This window comes from Erinaceus europaeus, chromosome 5 (genome assembly GCF_950295315.1).
Source record: "Erinaceus europaeus chromosome 5, mEriEur2.1, whole genome shotgun sequence".
NCBI lineage: Eukaryota > Metazoa > Chordata > Mammalia > Eulipotyphla > Erinaceidae > Erinaceus > Erinaceus europaeus.
Window position 1 is genome coordinate 3,937,508 of NC_080166.1, and position 17,943 is coordinate 3,955,450.

The 17,943-nt window shown below is 43.9% G+C and overlaps 1 protein-coding gene across 1 annotated transcript in view; it reads right to left on the reverse strand.

Moving 5' to 3' along the window:
* Positions 1-494: 494 nt before the first annotated feature.
* Positions 495-17,943, reverse strand: part of CCL28 (C-C motif chemokine ligand 28) — a 115,868-nt gene continuing 98,419 nt past the window's right edge. The window contains exon 4 of the mRNA XM_016185791.2: positions 495-535. The gene's annotated coding sequence lies outside the window, so the exon portion shown is untranslated. The remainder of the gene's footprint in view (positions 536-17,943) is intronic.

Here is a 17,943-nt window from a genome sequence, read left to right on the forward strand (position 1 = left end):
GCAGGAGGGTTCCTTTGACCCCCACAACCTCTCCAGCATTTGCTGCTGCTACCTTTTCTGATGTGTGACATTCTCACAGCAGTGAAGTGGTATCTCATTGTTGTCTTTATTTACATTTCTCTGAAAATCGATGACTTGGAGCATTTTTTCATATATCTCTTGGCCTTTTGGATCTCCTCTATGGAGAACATTCTGTTCATAGCCTCTCACCATCTTTGGATGGGGTCATTTGTCTTTTTGTTGCTGAGTTTGGTGAGCTCTTTATATCTTTTGTCTGATGTATGGCATGTAAAGAGCTTCAACCATTCTGTAAGGGCTCCCAATGAGCATTTCCTGTTCTTGCTAACTGATACAAATGTTGAAAATTATTTCAGCCACCTATTTTTTAAAATTTCTTTATTGGGGAATTAATGTTTTACATTCAACAGTAAATACAATAGTTTGTACATGCAAAAAAATGGAATGTGTTCCCCAGTTTCCCATATAACAATACAACCCCCACTAGGTCCCCTGTCATCCTTCTTGGACCTGTATTCTCCCCACCCCCCTCCACCCACCCCAGAGTCTTTTACTTTGGTGCAATACGCCAATTCCAGTTCAGGTTCTAATTGTGTTTTCTCTTCTGATCTTGTTTTTCAACTTCTGCCTGAGAATGAGATCATCCCATTCTCATCCTTCTGTTTCTGGCTGATTTCACTCAACATGAATCTTTCAAAGTCCAGCCAAGATCGGCAGCCACCTATTTTCACACCCAGGACAGCCATTGCCTTGTGGCAAGTTGCTTAAGGTTTTCTGCTTCTGTTACTGTTTGCAGTGACTCCAGTGTAACAGTTGTGCTCACACCTTTTTTAAAGATTTCTTAAAATGTCACTGCTAAAATTTGGAGATGAGCAGATGTACTGATGTGGAGCATGGAATTACAACAGGTTTATTTGCATGTATATGTTTATGAAAAACAAGCCTAAATAGGCCGTGTTAAGTATATCCACATATAAACGTGCAAATGCAAACACACACAAAATTGAAGTTCACAGTCATTCATTTTAAGAGCATTCACATCTTAACAATACTGACTGTTCTCCTAAAATCATAGTATATTTTATTTTTAATTTTTATTTATTATTTATTATTATTATTATTATTATTACTGGAGTGCTGTTCAGCTTTGGCTAATGCTGGTGTGGGGGACTGAACCTGGGGCCTCTGGGGTCTCAGGTGTGAAAGTCTCTTTGCATGACCATTATGCTACCTTTCCTGCCCACTTGGTATATTTCCTTTCTCTCTTTCTCTTCTCTTCTTTTTAAAAAATATTTATTTTATTTATTTATTCCCTTTTGTTGCCCTTGTTGTTTTATTGTTGTAGTTATTATTGTTGTTGTTGATGTCGTCGTTGTTGGATAGGACAGAGAAATGGAGAGAGGAGGGGAAGACAGAGAGGGGGAGAGAAAGACAGACAGCTGCAGACCTGCTTCACCGCCTGTGAAGCGACTCCCCTGCAGGTGTGGAGCCGGGGGCTGGAACCCGGATCCTTATACCTGTCCTTGCACTTCACGCCACGTGCGCTTAACCTGCTGTGCTGCCACTCAGCCCCTGGTATGTTTTCTAATTATTAGGTCTTCCATATGTGCTCCAGGGAATTTTCATATTTGCATCTCTCAGTTTCTTCCTTGGATATATTCCCAGGTATTACCTGGATTTTATGACTACACATGTGGGTGAAATATGTTTTAATTATTGCATTTCCTTATTAATATCAGATTGTTATTGTTAAATACAAATGTTACTAATTCACATTCATCTTGTCTGCAGCAACACTACTAACCTTACGTAGTAAGTTCTAGGAGTTTTAGTAGTCTAGTCTTGGTGATCATAATCATTGTCTACAAATAAGAACACTCCTGTTTTCTCTTTTTCTTTTCTTTTCTTTTCTTTTGCCTTTTGTTTTTTTATTAGAGCATTGCTCAGCTCTGGCTTATGGAGGTGATAAGGATTAAACCCTAGACACTTGGGGGGCCCCAGGCATGAAAGTTATTTGCAGACGTTGCGCTGTATCCCCAGCCTATTTCACCCTTTTCATCGTTTCATTTTTATTTTCTTTCGTTGAGTAAAAGCTCCAGTATCTTGAATGGAAGCTGTTAATTGTCCTTCTCTCCTTCTTGGCTTTGTAGGGGATGCCTCATCATTTTTTACATTTATTTTATTTTATTTTTTTCTAATATCTCACCATGTGTTTTATTCCTTTAGTTTGAGAGAGAGAGAGAGAACTTGCAAGAAAGAGACCAAGGCCAGAACTGCTCCAGGATCTGCTGGGGGTTGAACCCACAGCCTCCCACCCGGAGTTGCTGCTCTCTATCAGCTGAAAACCTCTTTGTGATAATAAACATTTCACCACGTGAAGTGTTTGCTGTAGCTTTTTGGTTGATTGTCTTAACTTAGTCCAGCAAGTTCCCTCCTCTTCCTAGTTTGATAATTGTTTTGCTAGTAATGCGTGTACAATTCTATTGTGTGGTTTTCTGCAATTTTTAAATTGTCTTTTATCTTTCTCCGTTAATTATCTCATGCTTTGAATTAAATTCATACATGTACTCTTGTTAGTATGTGCTTATACTCCTGGGAAATTTCCCTCGCTTGTGCTTTAATAAATATGCTGGTAGCCTTAATTTAGCACTGTTTTATTTTTATCTCTGTATGTATTTTATTTTTATGAGCTCTGTTTAATGGCAGTTACAAGGATGAGCCTTGGGCTCTCAGCCATGCGATACTGTACTGTCAATAATACCCTGATCTGTAGCTCTAATCCAAAGCTATTTTATTTTACAGTTCTGAAATCTTTGTAAGTGACTAATATTGGCTTAGAATGTAGTTTCTTGTGTAACTTTCTTTAGATATTCTGTTCCATTATCATTTGATTTGTGGTTTAGCTTATTTCCAATTTGTGTCTCTGTGTGTTTTCTATAGAGACAGAAATTGAGAGGGGAAGAAAGGGAGGTAGACAGAGAGACACACCTGCAGCCCTGTTTCACCATTCATGAAGCTTTCTTCCTGTAGGTGGGGACTGGGGACTTGAACCTGGGTCCCTGCGCACTATAACGTGAGCGCTCAGCCAGGTGTGCCATCACCTGGCTGCGGTTCAGCTTTGCTTCCTTTCTAGTGTGTACAGATACAAGTCTTGTTGTGTATCCTTGTGCATTTCAAACTTCCACGGAGACAGACTTTTTTTTTCTTTTTATTTATTTATTCCCTTTTGTTCCCCTTGTTGTTTTATTGTTGTAGTTATTATTGATGTCGTCTTTCTTGGGTAGGACAGAGAGAAATAGAGAGAAGAGGGGAAGACGGAAAAGGGGGAGAGAAATAACCTGCAGACCTGCTTCACTGCCTGTGAAGTGACTCTCCTGCAGGTGGGGAGCCGGGGACTCAAACCGGGATCCTTATGCCGATCCTTGTGCTTTGCGCCACCTGCGCTTAACCCGCTGCGCTACAGCCCGACTCCCTAGAGACAAACTTTAAAAAAAATTATTTATAAGATGGAAATATTGAGTGTGAAGCTTTCCTTTTGCATGGGGCTCCCACGTGGTGGATGGGTTTGAGCTCAGATCTCCCATGCATGACACCAAGTTGCAGATGCTACCATGTCGCCAACCTGACTTCCCTGGGCAGACAACCTCACCAATATGTCCTGGAACCTCATCTCCCCAGAGCCCTGCCCCACTAGGGAAAGACAGAAACAGGCTGGAGGTGTGGATTGAGCTGCCAATGCCCATGTCCAATGGAGAAGCAATTACAGAAGCCAGACCTCTCACCTTCTGCATCCCATAAAAATCTTTGGTTCTTATTCCTAGAGAAATAAAGAATAGGAAAACTTCCAAAGGAGGATGGGACATGGAACTCAGGTGGTAGGAATTGTACCCCTCTTATTCCACAATCTATTGATCATTATTAAATCACTAATAAAAAGTTGAAATAAAAAATTATTTATAGGGGATGGGACAGGGAGATCTGGTGTTGGGAATTGTGTGGAGTTGTACCTCTCTTATCCTATGGTTTTGTCAATGTTTCCTTTTTATAAATAAAAAAATAAAGAAGAAAAAAATTATTTATAAAATGGAAATAATTGAGTGTGGTCCGGAAGGTGGAGCAGTGATAAAGCTTTGGACTCTCAAGCATGAGGTCACAAGTTTGATCCCCAGCAACACATGTGCCAGAGTGATGTCTGGTTCTTTCTCTCTCCTCCTATCTTTTTCATAAATAAATAAATAAATAAAATCTTAAAAAATTTTTTATTGACAAGACCATAGGATAAGAGGGGTACAACTTCGCACAATTCCCACCACCAGAACTCCGTATCCCCTCCCCTCCCCTGATAGCTTTCCTATTCTTTATCCCTCTGGGAGCATGGACCCAGGGTCACTGTGGGGAGCAGAAGGTGGGAGTCTGGCTTCTGTCATTGCTTCCCCACTGAGCATGTTTGTTGGCAGGTCGATCCACACTCCCAGCCTCTCTCTCTCTCAGTCGATCCACACTCCCAGCACTACTCCTCCCTCCTCCACCTTAGTGTTCTTCAAAAGCTGCTGGTTTTGCTTACAGGTGGTTTACAGATATATTATAGTACCTTTGATAAGCTATGCTTCAATTAATTTTTTAATTATGCAAATTTTTATTTGTTTGTTACTGGATAGAGACAGAGAGAATTTTAGAAGGGAGGGGAAAGAGACAGAGAAACACCTGCAGCCCTGCTTCACCACTCATGAAGCTTTCCCCTGCAGGTGGGGACCCAGGCCTTGAACCTGGGATCATGTGCACTGTAATGTGCGCGCTTAGCTAGGTGCGCCACCGCCTGGCCCCTAATTACTTAAAAAAAAAGTACCCTAAATTGTTCTAAATTCTAGGTGAGATTGAGGAGATGAGAGCAAATAAACAACAGCCAATGGTCCAGGGAGCCCAGTGGCAGAGCTCTGTGGGCGTGAGCTGAGGGCCCTGAAGACAGGTAAGACAAGAAGCAAGTGTGTTTCAGCCGGGCGAGCTGGCATGCAGACACTCTGGCATGGGCATGAAAGGGCACTTTATGGTGGGGAGGCCCAGGGTTAGGGATAAATGCAGAATTGATCCAGACCCGAGCAGGCCTGGATAATGAACTTGAGGGGAAATGGAGAGGGGTGCCTTGAGATCCTGGGTATACTCTGTCCCCTGGTGTCCTACGGGCGACTTAATTCTCTGCTAATTCGTGTTGATTTTGGCTCCCCAGGGAAGTGGCAAAGGCTGGTGCCTGGGTGTGTTTAGTCAGAGAATTCTTCTTGAGAGGTTTGAAAAGGGCAGAGAGGTCTTAAAAACAAAGGATTAACTTCCATGCTTTAAAAGCAAATTCTGTTGGGGGTGAGTGGCTTAAAAGATGCTTTTGTAAGTAAAGCAGGGAGGTGGAGGAGCCCTCTGGGTTCTTACCAGGATCACTTCAACCCTCGTCATCTTCCAAAGGGAAGCCACAGGCAGGCTGTGTTCACTGTCTGCGGGCTGGAGCAGACGCTGTTCTATAATTTCTCTGACGAGCAACCCCAGCAGCTCCCTGAGGACTGTCTCCCCGCGTTGAGCTGTGCTTCCCTGGGAGCCGCGGAATGAAAGCAGGGCTGGGGGCACCCCACCAAACCCACAGGTTCAGAACTTTTCCGGCTGGAAGTAGTCTGGTTGGGGGCAGTTGACAAGTGTACTTTTGTTTCAGGAGCAGTACCTGAAAGAACTGTTTTCTGATTAAAAAAAAAAAAAGATATGGGGGGCCGGGCGGTAGCGCAGCAGATTAAACGCACATGGTGCAAAACACAAGGACTGGGGCAGGGATCCCAGTTCGAGCCCCCAGCTCCCACGTGCCTGGGGGGGGGGGGTCGGTCGCTTCACAGGCAGTGAAGCAGGTCTGCAGGTGTCTGTCTTTCTCTCCCCCTCTCTGTCTTTCCCTCCTCTCTCCATTTTACTCTGTCCTGTCCAACAACAATGACATCAATAACAACAACAATAAAATGACAAGTGCAACAAAAGAGAATAAATAAAATAAATATTTTTAAAAATCTTATAAATAAGTTAACATCAAACGTGGAGCCTGTAGGGGGAACAGATGCTGGAGATTTGCTTGCCTGGGAGGGGGGGACCCTGACACACGCTGAGATGACGCCCAGGCTGAGCATAGCCGTGGTAACTCAATCCCTCATTGGCCAGGGAAGAATTCAAGTACCAGCTTGTGGGAAACCAAACTCTGATGCTACAGGCTAGACCCACGAGGTTAAGAGCAGTCAAAACATACTTCTAGAAGGAAAGGAGTCAGCTTCACAGGATGGGGCAGACGAACAGGGAAACGGGCAAAGCTGTGGGAATAAGCAGGAATCACTGAGGACACAGGTATGCTAGGCCTAGTTGGGAGCATTGCTGAGTCAGTTCTTTAAAATATTTTGTTTACTTTACAGAGAGAGAAAGAGAGAGACGAGTGCACTGCTTAGCTCTAGCTTATGGTGGTGCTGGGCATAACCATTATGCTATCTCCCCAGTCTTGTTAGGTTTTTAAACTTGGGCTCCTGAAACTTGATCAAGGGCAGCTAATATAATATACTTTATTAAATTAAGGAAATAGATGAAGATTTAACCGTATGACCCTCCCGTGCCTGTCCTCCCAACACACCTACTTCTTCGATGCTTGCTTGCTTGCTTTCTTTCTTTCTTTCTTTCTTTCTTTCTTTCTTTCTTTCTTTCTTTCTTTCTTATTTTTTTGATTTCTTTATTGGGGAATTAGTGTTTTACATTCGACAGTAAATGCAATAGTTTGTACCTGCATAACATTTCCCAGTTTTCCACATAACAATACAACCCCCACTAGGTCCTCTGTCATCCTTTTCCAGGACCTGGACTCTCCCCCCCACCCCCCCACCCCCGTCTTCTACTTTGGTGCAATACGCCAATTCCAGTTCAGGTTCTATTTGTGTTTGCTCTTCTGCTTCGATGCTCTTTCTTCTTTCCTGGCCTGTCTTCCAATACTGCTACTAGAAAACCTTCAAGGCCAGCTTTCTGAATCATTCATGTAGGGAGAAGAATAGGGCAATACTATTTCAACTTGCCTATGTAGACGTATCTCTTCACAGGCGGTGAAGCAGGTCTGCAGGTGTCTGTCTTTCTCTCCACCTCTCTGTCTTCCCCTCCTCTCTCCATTTCTTTGTCCTATCCAACAATGACATCAATAAAAACAATAATTACAACAATAAAAAAGGCATCTTAATAATCTCATGCCCACACAGACATAGTGGTTTCAATCATCTTACCCAAGTGAATACCAGAAAGGTCCAGAAGGGGGCAACATGACACTTGGACTACAGGTTTGTTTTTTTTAAGATTTTATTTATTAATGAGAAAGGGGGAGAGAGAGAGGGAGAGAGGGAGAAAGAGAGAACCAGACACCACTGTGCTGTTGGGAGACTGAACTCAGGACCTCATGTTTGCGAGTCCAATGCTTTGTCCACTGCACCACCTCCCGGACCACAACTTGAGGAGTTTTTGTTTTGTTTTGAACACATATTTTGGAATTCACGCTCTGTTGTTAAAATCTCAAAAGGCCAGGCTCCAGCATTCTGTAGACATCATGGGACCCGACCCTGTCACTTGCCAGGAATAATGAAGCTCAGAGAGGGCAAGAGACTTGCCCAAGTTCTCACGGGCATATACTTGGTATGTCAGGACTCTAATGTTGTTCTTCCTTGTTGCTTTTCTTCCCTTCTTCCGACTTTTCTTCCTACCTGCCTTCTTTCCATCCTTCCTCTGCATTGTTATTTTGTCCTTGACCAGAATAGTGTATTTTTCCCCCCAGGGAGAAGGTAAGAGGGAGAGAGAGGGAGAGGGAGAGGGAGAGGGAGAGGGAGAGGGAGAGGGGGAGGGGGAGGGGGAGGGGGAGGGAGAGAACAGTACTGTTCCAGTGCTCACGAAGCTTTCCCCTTTGCAAGGTGCTCCTGTGTGGTGGCCATGGGGAGCTCTGCTGCTGTGGGGTCCCCACCGCGTTTCTATTTCTGTCTGAATGGAAATGTGCCCCGGGAACAGTGGCGCTCTGCACGCGTGAAGCCCGCACTCCAGTGAGAGCTGGGGCTGGCCGTGGGCCCCACATAGAGGCTGCGTTCTGGTCTGGATGGCCTGGGGGAACTTCAGTTGTGCTAGAACTCAGTGTGGGGAGAGACTGGGCAGCACTGGCCGTGGATGGTGAGCCCAATTGAAATGTGGGCCAGGGGTCCGGAAGCCAAGAGGCAAGAGAGAGGATCGTTGCCTGCACACAGCCAGCTCACACTGCTTCCCGTTGGCTTTAAACTGCCCCTGTCCAACACACACAGGGATCTTGACGTGTGTTACTAAGACAGTGCAGGCGATCTTCTTTGTATCATTTTAGCGTGTGTGTGTGTGTGTGTGTGTGTGTGTGTGTGTGTGTGTGTGTGTGTATGGGGGGGTGATAGCTTACAACAGAGTTGTTGACACACAGATACAGTTCTCATCTCTCCAAAATATGTTCTGAAAAACACTCTATTTTATTTATTTGTTTGTTTGTTTATTTATTTTGGCTTCAGGGTTATTGCTGGGGCTTCGTGCCTGCACTACGAATCCACTGCTCCTGGAGGCCATTTTTTCCCATTTTGTTGCTCTTGTTGTTATTGTTATTTTTGCCATTGGTGTTGCATTGTTGAATAGAACAGCAAAAGAAATGGAGAGAGGAGGGGAGACAGAGAAAGAGAAAGACAGACACTTGCAGACCTGCTTCACCGCCTGTGAAGCGACTCCCCTGCAGGTGGGGAGCCGGGGGCTCGAGCCAGGATCCTTATGCTGGTCCTTGTGCTTTGCGCCACGTGCGCTTAACCCACTGCACTAGCACCCGGCCCCCTCTGCAAAACACTTTAACCCCCAATTTAGGTCCTTTCCCACCACTGTTGATAAAACAGTGCATGAGGGGGCCAGGTGGTGGCGCACCTGGTTGAGCACACACATTACAATGTGTAAGGACCCAGGTTCAAGCCCTTGGTCCCCACCTGCAGAGGGAAAGCTTCACAGGTGTTGAAGAAGGGCTGCAGATGTCTCCCTCCCTCTCTTTCTCTCTCTCTCTCTCTCTCTCCCTCTCTCTCTCTCTCTCCCCTCTCTATTTCTCACTACTCCCTCAATTTCTCTCTGTCTCTATCCAACAATGACAACAATAACTACAACAATAAAAAAAACAAAACAAGGGCAACAAAAGGGAATAAATAAATAAATATTTTTTAAAATGTATTAAAAATATAAAATAAAATAAACAAGGCAGAATGGCCTTTTATTTTTTGTTGATTGATTGATTTTTTTTTTTTTTTTAGATTACAGAGCCATTTGTGGGCTTTTTTCTTCTGTGAAATATCTGTTCATGCTCTTAGTCATTTTTCTTTGGTGATACTGTGGTTTGCTTATAGAATGATTTGTAATACTATTCTACATATATATATATATATATATATATATATATATATATATATATATAGTTCTTTTGCCTGCCATATGTGTTGGAACATTTTCCCTGCTGGTTTACCATTTAATTTGTTTGTTTAGATTACCTTTTGAGTGGTCCGGGAGGTGGCGCAGTGATAAAGCTTTGGACCCTCAAGCATGAGGTCCCAAGTTTGATCCCCGGCAGCACGTGTGCCAGAGCGATGTCTGATTCTTTCTCTCTCCTCCTATCTTTCTCATAAATAAAAAAAATCTTTAAAAAATTAAAAAGTGAAAAAAGAATAAAATATCTTTGACAAACAGAAATGTCATTTAAGGTAGCAAAATTAAGTTCTTTTTTCATTGCCTTTCCAGAAATAATATTAAAAAATGTGTCTTTTCCAATATTTTATGGTTTAATTTATTTCACATTTCCTTTTATTAAAAAAAAATTTTTTTATTTATTCACGGGAGTCAGGCGGTAGTGCCTTGGGTTAAGCACACGTGGCACAAAGCGCAAGGACCGGCATAAGGATCCTGGTTCAAGCCCCCGGCTCCCCACCTGCAGGGGAGTGGCTTCACAGGCGGTGAAGCAGGTCTGCAGGTGTCTATCTTTCTCTCCCCCTCTCTGTCTTCCCCTCCTCTCTCCATTTCTGTCTGTCCTATCCAACAAGGATGACAACAATAACAATAATAACTACAACAATAAAACAACAAGGGCAACAAAAGGGAATATTTTAAAAGATTTTATTGGGGCCAGTTGGTGGTGCACCTGGTTGAGCATTCACCTTACAGTGCGCAAGGACCCGGGTCCAAGCCCCTGATCCCCACCTGCAGGGGCAAAGCTTCAGGAGCGGTGAAGCAGGGCTGCAGGTGTCTTTCTCGCTCTCTCTCCCTTCCTCTCTGTCTCCCCCTCCTCCTCTCAATTTCTCTGTCTCTGTCCAATAATAAATAAAAATTTAAAAAGATTTTACTTATTCATGAGAAATGATAGGAGGAGAGAGCGAGAGAAAGAATCAGATATCACTCTGGTACATGTGTTGCTGGGGATTGAACTTACAGTGTCTTGTATGAGAATCCAAACTTTATGCACTGTGCCACGTCCTAGACCACTTTCATATTTCCTTAGGTGCATTTGTATTTTATATTTGGAAGAGGAGAGAGATACAGGGTTTTTTTTCTGGTCTGCCTCATCAGTTTGTAAATTGTAAAAACTACCTTAATAATCTAAACAGAAAATCAACTCTCTCTGGTCACTAAATCAGGACAGTTGGCTCAAGGCCATTGTGCAAGAATTACATTTCCTGGTATGAGTTTTGTGACCCAAGATAAAGCCTAACCACACTTGGCAGTTGTGTCTGATTCCTGGGGAGGGGGAGGGGCAGTGAATTTTTAAAAGTGACTTACTGATGATTAACAAGATTGTAAGATAACAAGGGTTCAGTTGTCCCATCCCCTCCATCGGAAGCTTTCCTGTTCTTTATCCCTCTGGGAGTAGGGACCAAAGATCTTTATGGGGAGCAGAAGGTGGGAATTCTGGCTTCTATAATTGTTTCTCTGCTGAGCATGGCTGCTGGCAGGTGGATCCATCCCCAGATTTGAGTCCCTGGCTCCCCACCTGCAGGGGAGAAGCTTCACAAGCGGTGAAGAAGGTCTGCAAGTGTCTCTATCTCCCCTCCTCTCTCAATTTCTCCATCTTATCCAATAAAATGGGGGGGGGGAAGGCCCCCAGGAGCAGTGGATTTGCAGTGCCAGCACCAAGCTCTCATGATAACCCTGGTGGCAAAAAAAAAAAATACCACTTCTAAATCATACCTACATGTGTTGATGGTTAAGTTGATAGCATGCCTGGGGCTCTGTGAAAGGCCTGAGAAGTTACACCAGAGCACTGCTCAGCTCTGACTTATGGTGCTGTGGGGAAATTGAACCTGGGACTTTGGAGCCTCAGTCATGAGAGTCTGTTTGCATAACCGTTATGCTATCCACCCCCACCCAAGCCAAGGTCGTCATAAAGTCTGTTAACACTCGAGGGTATCAAACATTGTGTATTGCTGAAGACTTTTTTTTTTTGAAAGAGAGAGTAGTGAAAGAGACTACAGTACCAAAGCTTCCTTCCATGGGGAAAAGACTAAGCTCAAACCCGGGCTGTGTGCACAACAAAGCAGAGCACTAGCTGAGTAAGCGGTTTGCCAGCCCACTGAAAATCAGTGCTCTTTGCTTAGGTTCATATTTCCTTCAGAATCACTATTCATGTTAGCCCACTTCTAGTATGTGTGGTCTCTTTTTGCCATTTGATCTTCCTAGAGGTTCTTTCTTTCTTTCTTTCTTTCTTTCTTTCTTTCTTTCTTTCTTCCTTTCTTTCTTTCAAGATAGGAAAAGAGAGAAAAAGAACCCACACCACTCTGGATCCCTCTGGTACATGTGCTGCCAGGGATTGAACTCAGAACCTCATACTTAAGAATCCAATGCTTTATCTACTGTGCCACCTCCCAGACCCACAATATTATTTATCTATCTATCTATTTATTTATTTATTATTGGATAGAGACAGGGAGAAATTGCAAGGGGAGGGGGAGATAGAGAGGAAGAGAGACAGAGAGATACCTGTGAAGCTTTCTCTTTGCAAGTGGGAACCAGGGGCTTGAACCTGCATCCTTGTGCTCTGTAAAGTATTTGCTTAACCAGGTACACCACTGCCTGGCCCCTTTCCTAGAGATTATTATTATTTTTTATTTATAAATAGGAAATACTGACAAAAACCATAGGATAAAAGGGGAACAATTCCATACAGTTCCCACCACCAGAACTCCGTATCCCCTCCCCTCCCCTGACAGCTTTCCTATTCTTTATCCCTCTGGGAGCATGGACCCAGGGTCACTGTGGGATGCAGAAGGTGGAAGGTCTGGCTTCTGTAATTGTTTCCCCGCTGAACATGGGTGTTGACAGGTGGATCCATACTCCCAGCCTGCCTCTCTCTTTCCCTAGTGAGGTGGGGCTCTGGGGAAGCGGACTCCAGGACACATTGTTGGGGTCATCTGCCCAGGGAAGTCCCATTGGCATCATGGTAGCATCTGGAACCTAGTACTAAAATAAGTTAACATATAAAGCCAAAGAAATTGTTGACTAATCATGAACTTAAAGGTTGGAATATTGCAAATGAAGATTTGGGGTCTCCGTTTTGTAGATAGCTAGTAGGGCCCATGACTATAGTAGTTTTTTGTTTGTTTGTTTGTTTGTTTGTTTGTTTGTTTTCCTGAGCCTGACCTCTGATATGCAGGTGGACCCAAGTTATTGTCTGGGGAGTATGATGTTATGGCTGGAAAAAGGGCTAGAAAGCTGGATCAGGGAAGAGAGTAGCTCCCAAATATGGGAGAAGTGTATAAATATTGTTGACTGTAAACCCCATCGATTTGATCTGGGGTCTATATTCAGTTTGGGAGCCTATGTGACCTTTGCAATCCCTGTAGATCTCCTAGAGATTATTTTAAGAAATTAATATTGAGAGTCGGACTGTAGCATAGCGGGTTAAACAAACCTGCAGGGGAGTAGCTTCACAAGCCGTGGAGCAGGTCTGCAGGTGTCTGTCTTTCTCTCCCCCTCTCTGTCTTCCCCTCCTCTCTCCATTTCTCTCTGTCCTATCCAACAAAGATGACAACAATAATAACTACAACAATAAGACAACAAGGGCAATAGGGAATATGTAAATAAATAAATATTAAAAAAGAAATTATTATTATTGGGGGCTTGGTGGTGGCACACCCGGTTGAGCACACATGTTATAATGTGCAAGGGCCTGCATTCAAGCCCCTGGTCCCCATCTGCATGGGGGAAGCTTCCCAAGTGTTCGTGAAGCAGGGCTGCAGGTTTCTTTCTGTCTCTCTATCCTTCCCCCTTCCTCTCAATTTCTTGCTGCCTCTAGCCAATAAATAAAGATAATAAAATTTTTAAATTATTATTATTATTATTTACCAGAGCACTGATTAGCTCTGGTTTATGGTGGTGCAGGGGATTGAACCTGAGACTTCAAAGCCTCAGGCATGATAGTCTGTTTGCATAACCATTATGCTATCTATCCCTGCGCCTAAAAAATTATTATTATTATTTTAAGATTTTTAAAAATTTATTTATTCCCTTTCGTTGTCCTTTTTTATTGTTGTTGTAGTTATTATTGTTGTTTTTATTGATATTTCCTGCAGGTGGGGAGCTGGGGGCTCGAACAGGGATCCTTATGCTGGTCCTTGCCCTTTGCGCCACCTGCACTTAACCTGTAGCACTACCACCTGACTCCCCAAAATTATTATTATTATTATCGTCATTATTACCAGAGTTATCCCTGGAGCTCAGTGCCTACATGATAAATCCACTGCTCCTGGCAGTCATATATATATATATATATTTTTTTTTTTTTTTTTCCTCCAGGTTATTGCTGGGGCTCAGTGACTGCACTACAAATCCATTGCTCCTGGAGGCTACTTTCCCCCCTTTTGTTGCCCTTGTTGTTTATCTTTGTTGTTGTTGTTGCTGTCGTTGTTGGATAGGACAGAGAGAAATGGAGAGAGGAGAGGAAGACGGGGAGAGAAAGACAGACACCTGCAGACCTGCTGCACTGCTTGTGAAGCGACTCCCCTGCAGTTGGGGAGCTGGGGGCTCGAACCTCGAACCTTACGGTGGTCCTTGCGCTTCGTACCATGTGCGCTTAACCCACTGCGCCACCGCCAGGCCCCATATATTTTATTTATTTATTTAATTTATTTATTTATTATTGTGTAGAGATAGAAATTGAGAGGAGAGGGGGAGATAGGGAGAGAGACAGAGAGAAACCTGGAGCCCCGATTCACCATTTGTGAAGCTTTTCCCCTGCAGGTGGGGAGCAGGGACTTGAACCTGGATCCTTGTGCACTGTAGTGTGTGTGCTTAACTAGGTGTGCCACCACCTGGCCCTATAGCTGTATATTTTTAAGTTTCTTTATCGGAGAATTAATGGTTTACAGTCAACAGTCAAATAAAATACAGTAGTTTGTACATGTACAACATTTCCCAGTTTTCCACATCACAATTCAACCCCCACTAGGTCCTCCTCTGCCATCCTGTTCCAGGACCTGAGCCTCCCCACACCCAGAGTCCTTTCGTTAGAGGCAATACACCGACTCCAGTCCCAGTTCTGCTTTGCGTTCTCCCTTCTGTCCTTATTTTTTAACTTCTGTCTATGAGCGAGATCATTCCATATTCTTCCTTCTCTTTCTGGCTGATATTTTTTCTTACTTTTTTTTTTTAAATAAAGAAAGAAATCGAGAGGGGGAGAGGGAAGTTAGGGAGAGAGAAAGAGAGACACCTGCAACACTGCTTCACTGATCATGAAGCTTCATCCCTGCAGTGGGGACCTGGGACTTGAAGCCAAGTCCTTGCTCACAGAACAGTGCCTATTCTCCTGGGGGGTCCGTCACTCGACCCCCTGGAGAGTCTTAATCTGAGGTGAGGAGTGGGTTTCAGACAGTCTGTGAATCCCTTAAAACAAATGCCAATCATGTGTATTGCTTTTCCTTCTGGATGGGTTATTGCTTATGTTAGAATCTCACAGAAGACTGTTTGCCTCCAGAAAGCTTAAGAGTCAGTGACTTTGATTTTTTTATTGAAGCTTTTATCTTAAGGATATCTTTGAAGACATCTTAATTAGGCTGTAGCCTAAAGATGTGTTTAATTACTAATCCCTGGCCATGTTAAACCTGTTTTCCATTCTTTCAGTTTCCCCTCCCCCATGCAAAACTAGAGACAAGTCCTTCTGTATTTAAAACTCCACACTGAACCGTGATGCCCACACAGCAGCCCTGCACTTAATGATAACGAGAGGAAGCGAAGCCGTCCGGCAGAATCGATTACTCACAGTCCCAGACACTTACTCAGGTTGTCACTCGGGTTTTTGGTCCCAAATGCTCAGCTCAAAGAATCAAAGGCCACACATGTGTGGTGAGTGCACACCTTATGGAGGACACGGATGCTGCTTCAGGGTGTGAGCACAGGGAGGGGCAGACGTGCCCATGAGCGAAACTCATTTTAACTCATGGAGATGCAATTTTGGAAAATGCACCTTGTGCTGTGGGATTCACACAGGACGCGATTGAAGTCATTCTTTCCTTCCTTCCTTCCTTCCTTCCTTTCTTTCTTTTCTTCCTTTTCTTTCTTTCTCCAGGGTTATTGCTAGGGCTCGAATCAGCGCTATGAATCCATTGTTCCTAGCAGCCATTCTCTCTCTCTCTCTCTCTCTCTCTCTCTGTCTTGCTCAGTACAACAGAGAGAAACTGAGAGAGGAGGGGGAGATAGAGAGGGAGAGACAAAGAAAGACACTTGCAGACCTGCTTCTCCACATGAAGCATCTCCACGGCAGGTGGAAAGCAAGGGGCTTGAACCTGGGTCCTTGCACAGGTCCTTGCACTTAGTACTATGGGCACTAACCAGGTGCACCATCGCCTGGCCCCCTGAGATTATTTCTCACTGGAGGGTACAGAGAAAAAGTTACAGAAGCTTTCACCTTTGATCCCACACCTTTAAGAAAATCAGTGGGAAGGGACCAGGCGGTGGTGCACCTGGTTAAGCGCTCGCATTACAGTGTTCAAGGACCCAGGTTCAAGCCCCCGGTCCCCACCTGAAGGGGAAAAGCTTCACGAGTGGTGAAGCAGGGCTGCAGGTGTCTCTGTCTCTCTCCTTCTCTATCTCCCTCTCCCCTTCTCAATTTCTCTCTGTCTCTATGCAATAATAAATAAAGATAAAACATTCACACACAGGAAAATCAGTGGGGACTAGAAGCCAACACCTAGCTTCAAATACCTAGAGGCAAGGGTCAGTGTTTTGAAGAGAGATGAGAAATTTTACACATGTGTACCAACAAGTGCAATATCTGTTTACTGTAAACCATTAATCCCCCAAATTAAAAAAGAAAAGAAATACCTAGAAAATGAATTTAGGAGAAAAATAAATCAGACAGATGGAGAATTACAGAGTAGAAGCAACTTGTCTAGGACGAGTTCTGTAAGAACATAACGTGCGGGAGTCGGGTTGTAGTGCAGTGGGTTAAGCACACGTGGCGCAAAATGCAAGGACCGGCGTGAGAATCCCAGTTCGAGCCCCTGGCCCCCCACCTGCAGAGGAGTCGCTTCACAGGCGGTGAAGCAGGTCTGCAGATGTCTGTCTTTCTCTCCCTCTCTCTGTCTTCCCCTCCTCTCTCCATTTCTCTCTGTCCTATCCAACAACGACAACATCAATAACTATAACAATAAAACAAGGGCAACAAAAGGGAATAAATAAAAGAAAAAAAGATATTTAAAGAATGTAACATGTGATGGAAATGTGACTTGAAGGAATGCAAGAGCTTTTGAAAGCTGGTAATAACAAGACTTCTTTGGCATCACTACTATCCTTTTGTTATTTTAAAGTCTGGATTTACAATAACACATGGCAATGTGCATATTTCCCTAAACGTCAAGAAATAGAAAAAAAACATCACCTTGCTAGAAATAGCGACTGGCTGTGAGTGCTTTTCTAAAATGTAGATTGAGGAGTGTGTGTGTGTGTGTGTGTGTGAGTGTGTGTGAGTGTGTGTGAGTGTGTGTGTGAGTGTGTGTGTGTGTGTGTGAGTGTGTGTGTGTGTGTGAGTGTGTGTGTGAGTGTGTGTGTGAGTGTGTGTGTGTGAGAGTGTGTGTGTGTGAGTGTGTGTGTGTGAGTGTGTGTGTGAGTGTGTGTGTGTGTGAGTGTGTGTGTGTGTGAGTGTGTGTGAGTGTGTGAGTGTGTGTATGAGTGTGTGTGAGTGTGTATGTGTGTGTGAGTGTGTGTGTGTGAGTGTGTGTGTGTGAGTGTGTGTGTGTGTGTGAGTGTGTGTGTGAGAGAGTGTGTGTGTGAGTGTGTGTGTGTGTGTGTGTGTGAGAGAGTGTGTGTGAGTGTGTGTGTGTGAGAGAGAGTGTGTGTGAGTGTGTGTGTGTGTGTGTGAGTGTGTGTGTGTGTGCGTGTGTGTGTGTGTGAGAGAGAGAGAGTGTGTGTGTGTACATATTTTTTCACTGAATCAGAATGGGCATCTACTGTCTTTTTTGTTAGTGATTTAATAATGATCGACAAGATTGTGAATAAGAGGGCAACTCCACACAATTCCCACCACCAGAAATCCATATCCTGTCCCCTCCCTTGAAAGCTTTCCTAGTCTTTATCCCTCTGAGAGTATGGACCCAGTATCTTCATGGGGTGCAGAGGTGTAACATCTGGCTTCTGTGATTGCTTCTGTTCTGGACATGGGCGTTAGCAGGTTGATCCATACCCCCAGACCAGACATCTACTTAATGTTATGCACTACAGATGCATATGGTGTTTTTAGGTCACTGCCTATGCTAACACTTCCTCATTAATTATAAAGCTGACACAACACATTAACACGGGTTAATAAGTTCTCATACTCTTCATTCTTAGGATGAAACTGCTCCTGCCCAATTTATTTTTTTTGCACCAGCTCAC